Source organism: Oppia nitens, unplaced genomic scaffold (genome assembly GCF_028296485.1).
Source record: "Oppia nitens isolate AA-2021 unplaced genomic scaffold, nextdenovo-longstitch-racon4-pilon3 scaffold10_pilon_pilon_pilon, whole genome shotgun sequence".
In the NCBI taxonomy this organism is placed as follows: Eukaryota; Metazoa; Arthropoda; class Arachnida; order Sarcoptiformes; family Oppiidae; genus Oppia; species Oppia nitens.
Window position 1 is genome coordinate 2744253 of NW_026533189.1, and position 14860 is coordinate 2759112.

Genomic DNA, 14860 nt, shown 5'->3' on the forward strand with positions numbered 1-14860 from the left:
AGTTATTATAGTTATTTTTTAATTGTAATTACAGGTGACAATGACAGACAAATTTGTTGACTATATGTGTAGAGTTTTTTGTTGTTGTTGTATATCAATGTATAGATACTGTACAATACATTTAACAAGAGAGAGCACTGGTAGGTCCCAAAAAAATTCAGTACATTTAACAATGCAGTCATACTTATAGAAAAAGAGACAAGTCATAGGGCCATAGTATACATACCATACCTACCATCCCATTGCTAACACTTGTAAAAATGGTATATAATTAGTTAGACTTTTTTTTATAGTAGAAGTGTATCTCCGCTTTTTTCACTCACTCGACAAATACTGTACACAACTAACCCCTCGCACAACAATACCTGTCCTATGTCTATGTGTTCACTGTTTTTTTTATATTCACATACAGTACTACACATACCCGTCCCCTCATTCAATTCATTCACTCACTCATTCACAAGTGACTTCACTTTATTTTAGTTTTTAAATTTATTTTATTTATTACAACAACAATACTAATAATATAACAAATGGTTGTCTATGTATGTGTTCAACACCGGTATGTACTGTATATGGTGTCAGCGWTTTATACCCTGAAAATATAAATTTAAAAAAACTACAAATAGTAAAACACCACCTACCAAATGTTATTGTACTCATATATCACACACACACACACATACCTGTGCCATAAAGCTAACTAACTAAATATCTAGTCTTTTAGGGTGTCAGCTGTAGAGCACAGATAGTTGTTATATACTGGGAGACACACATATAAAACACCCATCAATTGGTGTATCATCAGTGTGTGTGACTCAATAAGCCACTAAACACCGCCAGCTCATACCTACTACTAATACTACTGTATATTATTGATGTGCCATAAATGGGTTGACCTGTTAAGAGTCCCATCTCATAATAACACATACCTGTACTGTACAATAGATATATATTAGTATATACAGTATATTACCAGAAAAAATAGTGCGAAAAATGACACGAAAAGTGATAGAGAAAAATATATATATATTTAGTGAAATACCTATATTTTTCACTCTCAGTTGAAACCAATACATATATTTTTGGCTGACATACCATTGTATTGCTATTGATATATATTATACGTATATATATATATATTATACGTATATATATATATATTATACGTATATATATATATATTATACGTATATATATATATATATATATATATATATATATATATACCATACCTCAAGAAAGTACTTCACGCATGAATTGGTGACAATGAATTAGCCACTCGTTATAGTGGATACATAAAGAAAGAAAAAATCGGTGATACCTTTTTAGTCAAAAAAAATAGTTGCAAAGGGAGAGCAGGAACGGTAGGAAAAATAGGGACAGTGTCACTGCCATATACACTGTATATAATGTATATATAAAGTTAGAAAGTTGGGTATCGATAGCTTCCTAACCGCTATTAAATATAAGACTATTGTCCGATAAAATAGTATATATTTCTCTCACCTTTTTGTGTGTCTGTGTGTTGTTATTGTTATGAATGTATCGTTAAATACAATTGCAATGAACAGTCATATATATATATATATATATATATATATATATACAGTATATACCAGGGATTGTCGTATTTTTTGTATGAGTTCCCCCCCATCTAAATAATAAAAAAAAAAATCTACGATTAGGTGTTGTAAATGTTCAGTAATATGATGTGTGTTACCACAAGATTAGAAATTTTTTCAACAAAAAAAATTATATATATTTTTATAGTATTTTTATGTTGTTGTTGTTATTGTTGTATATAATCATTATTGCTTATAACCATTGTATGTACACTCAATTAGATATATTTAATTGTCCGTAAATTTGTGTATTACAACAATATATATATATATGGTTTAAATCAATATAATAATAATATTATTAAACTGTATATATATTATACTTTTCTAAATATAAATTGTTTTCAAAAATKTTGTCAAATAATTATACATATATTTTTTAAATGTCTAATTATTTTTATAATACATATGTTGTTAAAACATGTATATAATGACAACTTAATTAGTAAAATCATAAAATTTTATTTAAAATTAAATTAATTTCTATAATATTATAATATTAATACAATAATATTAAATGTAGTTTTTTTAGCATAATATTTATTATAGACTGTAAATTATTTATTTTAAAAATTATTAGTCTATATATTTAATATAATATTTATAATAATAGTTATGAGTAACAGGCTGGAAATATTTATTTTTCTAAATAATTGACTAAATAATTAGTTATTATTAATTTATAATTTAATTTATATTATATTAAAACATTTATTAATAATTGAAAAACCAATTTCATTATAAAAGTTATTTATATTATTATTATTGTTTGTATTAAATGTTTACATCAAATAATTGACGACATTTCTTGATGGTGTCGGCAATCTGTTAGGTGGTGTCGGTTAAACTATTTGGTCAAAAAAATAAGAAAAATAAAAATAAATGCTTTTTGTTTCGGTAAACTTTTTGACTTTATATCTGTATGTCTATGAAAGTTGAAAGGACAGGGAGGTGTCGATATCGGTTAGTCTCTGTGTGTTTGTGAGAATAGTCGGCCACCGATTTCCAAACAATTTATTTTTTCTTCTCATTTTATATATTGATTATATAGTGTATATACTGTACTAATCAAACCTCAATATATACTATAAATTGTATTTACTGGCCATTGGGTCGCAAACACACCCACTTTCATAGTGTACGTGTCATTGCCTTTTCATACAGTATATCCATAGCCACATAAGGAATGGTAGTATAGATTAGTTTGGCTATTGTGTTGTGGTGGACGTGTTGAGGAATGGTATGAAATAATAACACAACAGTTCAATGAAAATAGGTTTTTCTTATACGATATATATATATATTACTAACTATAAGTCGCCGTCAATTGTGGTGATATATTGATGTATGAGAGGACGACATAGTAATAGTAATAATAATAGCAATACTAATAATAATCGTTTTTTTCACTTACACTTTACTGGTGTGTATGTGTGTGTTGTTTAGCGACCCTATTGTAAGCACCGGTATTAAAAGCCGCGACTTTCATACCTAAGACCCGATAGTTTTAAAAGAGATTCATTGATGTGTATGCAACAGGAAACTGATTGCCAGTGCTATGGGTCAACGCTATATGAAGTATTGATGTACTGGTATGTTGTGGTCCACTTTATCAGGTATTAAGCACTGGTAGGTATTTGTGTGTGTGTATATACCAAGGACAGTGATGTCAAACGTCCAGCAGTTTTATTTAAAATAATGGCCACAAAAAACACCGAACAATTCTTAACAATCTATTATTTATTTATTATTCTCACACCTTATTGTCAAAAAAACTAAAAACCTCAAAAAATAATAATAATTATATTGTATTATATTTTTAGGCCCTATTCCCGATTACTACTATTACTACTACTACTACTACTCTGTACTACTACTCACTTGAGGTAATAGTCCACATGAAAATGCATTTTACACTCGAGAGCACCGGCAGTCTTATGGTGAACACCGGTAGATATATATTGTTTTGTTGATACAGATATCTACAAGTATTGTTATATATATATATATATCTACAGTATTTTCTTATACTATTACTGTGCATAATATATATAACATATATAAGAGCACAATATGTTGCCAATACCGATGACCTTTCTCTCTCTATCTCTCTCTCTCTCTCTCTCTCTCTCTCTCTCTCTCTCAACTACTGGTGCTATTCAAGTGCTCTTTGGTCACCACTCAAGAGTGCATATACCTGAGTGTGTAAGGACAGGTATGCCGTAAATTGTATGATATTTTTTTATATATAGTTATGAYTATAMTATATATATACAGTGTAGCTATGAATTTCCGCAACATTTATGCATCAAATATATTTATATATATATATCAGATATACATATATAAAGTGAATGTCCAAAAAATATATATAGATTTTTTTGTGTATCATTGAAGGGAAACATTGTATAACTCAATAAATATATTATTAATATAAAAGGTTTCTTATATATATATATATTTAGAAAAACTAGTTTTTATTGTCGATAAAAAATGAATAACAAAAATATTTTATATAAAAAAATATATTGTTATTTTGTATTTTTTTTTATTTTTCAATTCATTCATTCAAAAAGCATTTATATGGACTCATACTCTCACTATGTTTTCAAAATCCCTGTCCTCTTCAAATGCCTGGCCATCACATACCAGTATAAAAGTTCAATAGTATATAATATATATAAAATCAGTGAATCGATTCATACAATAAAATATTTTGTCCGAAAAAAATAATATATATATTAAATTATATTGTATTATTAATATACATTATATACTGTATACATATATATATATATATATATATATAAAAAAATGAAACTCTTTTTTTATCTACAATATGATTGAAATGTTATATATTTGATATTTCTTTTATGTATACAGTTATAAAATATATATACAATTTTGTTATTGTTGTTAATATTTGGCGATATAATCAAATCATAGACACTAACCAATAATATACAGTATATMTAGATTTATATACCTGTATAATATGCATTGAAAATGTATTGTGATTTATTATATATATATATTAAATTATTATATATAACAAAATTATTTGAAAAAAATTAAATTAAATTTCCGCTATATTTATAACACGATTTAAAAAAAAAATCAAAATCAAAATAGTTTGAAATATAATTCAAAACCATTTTATTATTAACATAATTGTGATGTACTGTGTATTGTAATATATATATATATATTTAAAAAAACATAATTTTATTTATTTGATAAAATTTAAAATTGTACTTGACAATTTACAACTATATATAAGTTTGTACAAATTAAAAATAACACTAACGTTAATAATAATAATAATAATAATGACAATAATAATATTTTATATTATTTTGTTATATTAATATTTAATGATTATTTTTTTATATCAAAAAATTACATTTACAATACTCTAGTAGTGATACAGTATAAGCACTTTAGTATTACAAATATAWAGTATATAACACATAATCTCTTCCGTAATAATAAATATTAAATTTCTAGTTTTTATATATATAATACTAAATATGGTATATATATATRTACAATAAATACTAGTTGTATACATACAGTATATTATATAATATTTATATAACATTCACACAGTTATATATTTATGTATATGTATGTACTGTATATGTCTCCTGCAAATCCCATGCCATCGATGACAGTAGTGGTGTTGACCCCTGAGTGCCCTCACTGTGCTGTTGCTATCCTCACATACACACCCCCACCTAAATTGAGAGACCATTGATTATACTATGTATATGTGGAWAGAGAGAGCACTGGTAGCTATTTTCTCTCTCTCTCTCTCTCTCTCTCTCTCTCTCTCTCTCTCTCTCTCTCTCTCTCTCTCTCTCTTACTGATGACTCCATCGCATTGCTAATCAATCAAAGCGATGACATATAAAATGATTACTTTTTTTATACTATTGCTATGAAATTCATGACTACTATTTATACTCTGTATTACACTATTGAATGTCAACATTGAAAAAAATAGCGTTACTTTTAGTAGTATTATCATTATTATCATATATTCATGTTATTACCCATTTGTTAATGTAATGTTATTTTTATGTTAGAGTATATGTTTAATACTGTGTRTATATATAAAAAAATAATAATATATTGTATTAATATTATAAGTTATTTGCAATGAGAGACAGTTTATATGAATTATTACATAATTTTAATAACTTATTTGCATTAATATAATAAATATAATAGCTATGAAAGTTATATGACAAACACACACACACACAYACACACACACACAAGCATACAGCTTATTACACATAAAAATTTATTATATGTTATATTTGCAGTTAAATCAAACACAAAATATTGTACTGTAGTATTTGCAATACAATAGAAAAATACAGTAATAAAAAAGTTATATAATATATATATATATATTGAAATAAATGTTATGCAAAACATAGCTCACATGCATACTGTACTACTACTACYACGACTACTAACAAATACATGTTTCAGCTTTAAAGTCAATAATACTGTATATATTGCACACACACACACACACTTGAAAACATTTAATACCAGTGAATGAGGAGTATGTATGCTATTTATCTACCAGTGCTCAACTATATCATCCTCGACTATTGATATCCTGGCTCTACAACCAAAAAAAAATGATTATTATTTTCATTTTAAATTACTGAATATTATATATAGATTAATATTAATCACATTTGAGTGTCAACATTGATTAAATAAGATTATCTACTCTAACTAACTACTACTGTATATGAATATTACATTTGTATTGACTAACTTATTATCATTATTATAATATTTTTTTCAATTAGAGTAGAAGAATATTCTGTTAATATAGTCGTCAAATTTAATATAATATTATTTCATATATTAATAATAAAAATGATAAATTAAGTTTTTTATCTCTCAAAAATATATATACACACACACAGTATTAGATATAATATCAGTATTATACTGTAAATACAATATAGTTTAAAAACTAATTTAATTGACGCCACCAGATGCTTAACAAGTACTATACTGTATATACTATTATATAATGTATTAAAAACGACAATTTCAAGGCTACTACTACTACTACAACAGGGGGTCATCATAGATATAACTAGCGGGAGGGGTGGCTCACAGGGGCTATAATCCCCTCCCATTCATTTGTTATCATCCATAATAAGACTTTTCRTATATAGTTTCTTGTAGTCTATGTTTTTAATATGAACGACGACTTCATGTCATTGATTGAGATGGTATGGTATGGTATGTGTCGTGTTATTGCCACAGAGATTGCAAATATAAAGCAATGATTATTTAGTTAGTTTTTTTCATTGATGTTAGTATTCAATTGTATGTGTATTTGAAAATAACAGGAAATTATGTCATTTGAATGATATGGAGATACAAACTCTCTCTCTCTCTCTCTCTCTCTCTCTCTCTCTCTCTCTCTTCAGGATTTATTCAGTAATTTTTTTTAAATGAATGCATCAGTGAATGTCATATCATAGATATATAGAGAGAGGATAGAGATATATACTAAACTAAACTATTTAGTTATAATATATTAGTCAGTATTGTTGTGTATAAGTATATAATAAGATACCGACAACTCTTATGTGATTGAAACTGATTTTTTTTGGTTGCATTTTTTGATTTAATGACTGATTTTTTTCGGTATTTAATATTACAGACTATTCAATGGTATTTGATTGGTACTATTGGTGCGATATATTATACAAAAGTAGTAGTAATTAAAAAATTTAAATTAACTTTTTTTGTTGTTGTATTAAAGTGTATGTGTGTGTATGTGTGTCAGCCATTTGATTACTATTTTATGCAAATTGCATAACATGTTTGACATTCAATAATTGCTTGTATTATAATATGTTTACAATATTACACTATTTTATTTAATTTACTGCAGAATATTCTATTAATAAATATAATACATAAAAATTATTTAATGCATAATATATTGTTTGYCAATTAATTGACTGGATTTTGTTTACATATRAGTAGTAGTAGTAGACATAGTCTCTCTCTCTCTCTCTCTCTTTCTCATTCATTGTCATTATTATTGACAGTATTTTTGGTTTATTTGTAATTTTGACTAAACTGTTAGGATATGTCCCACTCCTCTCCTCCTCCTCTTTCTCTCTATATTTTTCTACTAAAGTTTTATATATATATATATATATATATATATATATATATATATATATATATATATATATATATATAACACACTAAACTAGACTTTTTGCTATTAAATTGTATAATGATTTGTATGTTAAKCCGTTTGGCAAACATTAGACAAGAGAGAGAGAGAGAGAGAGAGAGAGAGAGAGAGAGAGAGAGAGAGAGAGAGTTTTAAATGCAAATACCATTTATWTGGATCTCATGTGTTGTGAATTGCAATACAATTCCCAGTGAATTAATAGTTGAAAAACTTTTGTTGTTGTAGTTGTTATATATATATATATATATTGTATTATATAATACCGTACAGTATATGCTATAATACTGTACTTGTATTTTTTGGATGATGTATTCATACTGTAGTAGTAGTAGTGATGATCCTCATCATCAATGATTGCCAATGATCTCCCTGAGCTCATACACAGTACAAGCACCGGTATTAATCGCCGCCCAGTAGACTGTTAACTGGGCAATTCATATTGCATTAAATAGAGGGGGATAATAATAATAATAATAATGCAAATACTTTTAGGATTATATGTTAATCTATCTCTAGTATACTGTATATATATATATCAATATAAACGGTACAGCAAGTTATATATATATATACTGTATATTAGATGCAAATGTGGACACATTTTTATTTAGGTGCACCGTTTTATGCCAATGCACGTGTGCAAATAGACAGCTACCAGTCCATATATATATACAGATATACATAGTGTCGTTTCAAACACTACCCATTTTTTTATATGACTATTTACTTGGATTACACTGTGTAAGTTAGACACACACACACACACACACCTAAAAAAAAGTAGCTGCGATTAATACAATGTGTTTGGGTGTCAGGCTTAGGGATTATGTGGGTGACTATGGTTTTGGGTATGTTATTAGGATTTTGGCCATTATTATAGATTTTTTTCTAAAATATAAAAATCATTGCTATTTACTATTTGAAATMATTTTTATTTTCACTTTCAATTTTATSWTTTTATTKCACAATTTACTTATAATATTAATTGAAATACTAATAGTTGTTATTAATTAAAAATAAAATGTTTGTTTAATATAGATATGAAACTTTTTTTTGTTTATTTTAACCCATATTTTTGAATATGTGTGTGTGTGTGTGTGTTGATTGATAAAACAAATAATTTGTGTTAATTAAAAATTACTGATTTTAATTATTTGCTGTCTAAACACACAGTATTAAAAATGTTTTTAATTATTAATGTAAAAAAATATATAGTTTAATAAAGTGTCAATAAAATCACACAAAGTGTTTGTTTTGGTTAAAATATTATTTTTTTTAWAAAAAATAACAAATTAATTTATTATAATATTATTATTTTAATGTTATATTATAGTTAATATTTCAATATTRYATAAAGTGTATTATATAAAAATAATAATAATAATTAGCAATTAAATGATAACAAAAATAAAATTTAAAATAAAACATTTTCTAATTTATTTCTATGTTAATAAAGATCGATAGCTTGATTTATATTAAAATTTTCTCATTTAGTTTAATAGTAATTATAATAGTAATATAATTTTTATAAATTTATAATAACTTTCTCTTTGACTGTTTTAATACATTGGATATACTATAAATTAATAGYAAWAAAAATAAAAAGTGAAATTAGTTTTCAAATAATTTATATATTTTATCTACACTTAATTTCATAGATAAAGATCTCTTATATATATATATTTATGATAATACTGTATATATAATATAATTTGTTGTGTAAATTTTTTTGCAAATAATTATATTTCAATAAAAATATTTTGTCATTAACCATTGCAAAGTGCATTTAAAACGCTTATTAAACCAAATAAAATTGTAATAAATTTTCTCGATTTTTTTTAATGAATAAAAATAAATGTTTCAATTTTGTGGCTAATCTCACAATATTTTTAAAAAAAGAAAATAAAAAATTCATTTAATTTATACATAAATATTTAAGGCATTTATATATATATATCAGTTGGAAAAAATAGATTTTATTTTTGTTGAAAACTTTTTTTATAGGTATTTTGATTAGTTTTATTTGTTTGACACTACTATATATGTACTGTATGTATGTGTGTATATATTATGCAAACATTTTTGGTAAATATATTGGCAAAATTAATTTGGCCCAGGGCATTATTTTAGACGGCATCTCACTTTTGTAAACTATGTTAAATCGATAGGACAGTTATCATCTTATATATATATATACTGTATATATATATTGGTAGCACTGGGTATTGATATTACTACATGTATATCATGTATTTAATATATATTAAAAATATTATATATATATTTAAAAGCGCCGACACTTTTGCACGAAATGTCTTAAACATCGGTTAATATTACATATATATATATATATATATATATACAGTATATATAGTTAACTCATTGCATATATTAAGCCGATATTACATATATATATATATTTGTGAAAGCAATAGCAAAGAAAAATCAAAATCTTAGAGATTAACTGATATTATGTATAAAAACGATTCGTGACTTAATTTTTTGATATCACACAACACACACCAAAAAAAAAATCAAAATCTATATATTAAGAAAGAGAGAGAGAGAGAGAGAGAGAGAGAGAGAGATTGAAGTAAATAAAAAAAACTAAAATAAAAATCTATTGAAGAGTAAATATAATCCAATTTTTATTTCATAAAATGAAATACTTTTTTTTATTACATTTTGTGTTGTTTTTTTGTTATTATTATATCTCGTTTTATCATATTTTCTTAAAAAACATTTTTTTATAGATATTAAATTTGATAACAAAATTTTCGCTAACCTTAATAAAATGTAATGTATTTTTGTTGTTTTTATTATTTTACTTTATATAAATACATATAAATTGTATTAAAAACATTTTATTTATATTATATATATATATATATATAAACTTTTTTGATTTTGTAAAAACTAATTTAATGCTATAATTTACAGACCGCTCAATAAAATGTGATTAAAATTTAGTTATTTATTTATTTAGTTTTTTAACCGAGTATGAGTGTAACAAATAAATTATAGATAATTTATATATTATATATATAGAAAAAAGTTTTTATTAACAAATAATATTAATGATCTTTTAATTAATGTGAATTAAAGCGGTTCACAAAATAAATCTTAATTTTTTTTAAGGATATCTGTATTATTATTATTATATATTATTATTAGCTATTAATAAGGAATTAAAGGATTAAAATTGTTTAGAAAATTATTTCTAAAAATACATATTATTTGGTTTAATATGAAAAAAATTTTTAATTATAATTTTATTATCCAATGTAATAACATTTTCTTTTATAAATTATTATTATTATTATTATCAATAATATTTTGTTAAATTACATTTATAAAATTTTTAAAGTTAAATATGAAAATTATATGTTTTATATAATTATAATTTATGATCAAAATGTTTTACAGTTGTAATACAGTAGTTTAGTTTTTTTTTGTTTTTTTTATAAAAACGTTTTAATTAAATTATATATTTGTAAAAATATTATGTTTTAAACTAATAATTATTAGTGTTTTATATAAAAAAAATAATATTTTATATTTAATTAGAGAAAAAAATRGATACATTTATTATAACATATTAAATATTTGTTTTATTTTCTAATTATTATTAAAAAAAAAGTATTTAAAAATCAATATAAACAACTAAATCATTTAAAAAACATATTTTAACGATTATTGGCAAACTATTTGCTATAATAATAATAATAATAATACATGATATTTAAATAAATACATTTTAACAAGGTAATTATTTGGTTAAGTGTGTAAACTATTCATAATCAGCCCAAAACACACGGGTCCTGGGCATCAACATCATCATCATAAGGGCTTTACATACCTGACCCTTACATACTGTATAGCCTATGGCCTTGTACTATACTGAGACACACTTACACTGGTATTATATGTGCAAACACATACACATACCGTACATACTGTACATACAGTCAGTATGTATGCTAAATGATATATACAATTGGTTTGGTTTTTGGGCACATCTGTTCATACGAWACATACATATATGACTGTATATTTAATATCATATTAATCATTAGGTTTTTAGCCATTTATTATTTTTTTATTCATATAACATCTCTCTCTCTCTCTCTCTCTCTCTCTCTCTCTCTCTCTCTCTCTCTCTCTCTCTCTCTCTCTCTAACTCACTCACTCACACACTGATTGCTCATTTGAAGCTTTGAAGCTTAAAATTTTTTCAGCACTGGTAGTTAACAACAATTAGATACTGTAATACTGTATACAATCTGTACATTTACCGTATATAAACAAAACAAAAAATTGTAAGTTATATTTACCATAAAAATGCATGGCATACGAGACTAGAAAGTGAGTGAGTGAGTGAGTGAGTGAGTGAGTGAGTGAGTGAGTGAGTGAGTGAGTGTGTGAGTGAGTGAAGTGAGTGAGTGAGTGAGTGAGTGAGTGAGTGAGTGAGTGGTGAGTTAGTGAGTGAGTGAAGTGAGTACAGTAAGTAGTGAGTAGTGAGTAGTGAGTGAGTGAGTGAGTGAGTGAGTTGAGTGAGTGAGTGAGTGAGTGAGTGAGTGACTGAGTGAGTGAGTGAGTGAGTGAGTGAAAAAGTGAGTGAGTGAAGTGAGTGAGTAGTAGTGAGTGAGTGACCAGTGAGTGAGTGAGTGAGTGAGTGAGTGAGTGAGTGAGTGAGTGAAAGTGAGTGAGTGAGTGAGTGAGTGAGTGAGTGAGTGAGTGAGTGAGTGAGTGAGTGAGTGAGTGAGTGAGTGAGTGAGTGAGTGAGTGAGTGAGTGAGTGAGTGAGTGAGTGAGTGAGTGAGTGWGAGAGAGAGAGAGAGAGAGAGAGAGAGAAAATAAAATAAATAATTTGATGTTTTTTATTTTGAAAAATCTAGTGTTTAATTTAGAGTAAAATTTTTAAGACAAATATATTTTTATACCAACTAAACACATAAAACACATATAAAAAACAATAGTCTCCAGAGAGAGAGGGAAAGGGAGATACCATAGACTAAACAAGTAATATATATATATATATATATATATGTCTTATACATCATATATCTATGGATATAATATGTATATATATATTTGACTAACAAATTGCCATATCATAGAAACATATATATATATATATAAATAGATTAAGTGATCCGTACACTAATTGTATGTGTCATTAGACAATTTTTTTTGGGTACTATATGTATGTATTATTTGTATGTATTYAACTTATATTATTATTATTATTATACAGTAAGTGTGCTGGTGCTGTGTCTAACTACCAGTGCTACTAAGCTGTATGTGTGATTTATTTCGTTGATGGTATACATGGTTAAAAAAAATCTGTTACTCTCTCTCTCTCTCAAACAAAAAATTATAGATATATTATGCCAATATGTTTATTTAATTTGTATAATAATAATAAATGATTACATGAGTCAAATATATATATATATATATAGTATAATGTATAACATTTTTAGTCTAATTGAATTTATATATGTATATATTATTTATGTTGTATATATTATAAATAAAATAACACATGTATTCATTAATATTGATTTATTTGAGTTATTAGCTATTTATGGTATTTTTTTGTATGTGTTTATACACTATGTATGTATGTATGTGTTTGTGGTATTTATATTAGATTATCAATTTGTATACTTTAATATTATTAGATATTTTTGTTTAGTTGAATATCTTAATATCTGTAATATTTTATTAACATTAATAAATTGATTTTAATAGACATTCAAACTTAATATATATATATAAAAATATGATGTAAATTATTTGATAGAAATTTCCAAAAAAAAATTATTTACATTAATAATAAACATATATATATATATATTATATTTGTTTAGTATAATATCTATTATAAAATAATAATAATAATAACAATTTTAAGCAATGATAGTAAATTAATGGCCATTGACTTTGGAGCCAACTGTCCCATCAAAATAAAAAACACTTGAAAATAATATGTACTTTATTTATATATAATATAATTTTTGTATTGTTTTTGGTTTTGAAGTGGATTTACATGTAATGCCTGTGCAAACCATTTAGTTTCTCATCATTTATACACATAGTATAGTATAGTAGAAACAAGTGATGATAAAAACTTAGTTATAATAATAATAATAATGTTTATATTTGATTATTGATTATAGTATAATCATTATACTGTATATATATATATATAAATGTGTGGTTTACTACATCAAATAGATATTAGTTTAGTAAGTATTTCTATGGAAAAATAATACAAAATCATTATTAATATTTGTTTTTTGACTCATAATTGTATAGATATTATATATATATAGTAGAGTATTAAATATACAATAGTCTGGTATAGTTAGATTTATTGAATATATGAAAAATATGTATATGTTTGAACAGTTATGTTAGGACTAACTTATGGGGAGAGAGAGAGAGAGAGAGACAAATTGGAAGTTAAGCCCAAAAATGTATTTATAATATCAAACAAAATTATTTGGTGAAAAACAAAGTTTTTAATGGCACTCAAAGCCCAATCTCAATATAAACACATTTACTGTATGTTGTATTTAAGTTACATATTATAATAATCAATGACTAAACAAAAATAAATGGCATTTTTTTATGTGTTAAAGATAAAGACCTAAATATTGAAAAATATTGAAATGCAATTTACTTAATATTTTTTTCATATTGTATTTATTTTGTATTATTAGAAATAAAATATTAAACTTTAACTGTATATATATATATAAATTTGATTTACAATATTTTACTAAACAATAAAAGTTTTTTAAATAGAAAAATTTCAAAAAAATAAAAGATTATTAGTAATAAAAATTTTAATGTATTTTTTAATAACATAAATGTAATATTATAATCATTTAATAGATTTTCTTACTTTATTTATTATTAAAACTATTAAATCATTTTATCAACACAACAACAACAAAATCATAATACAG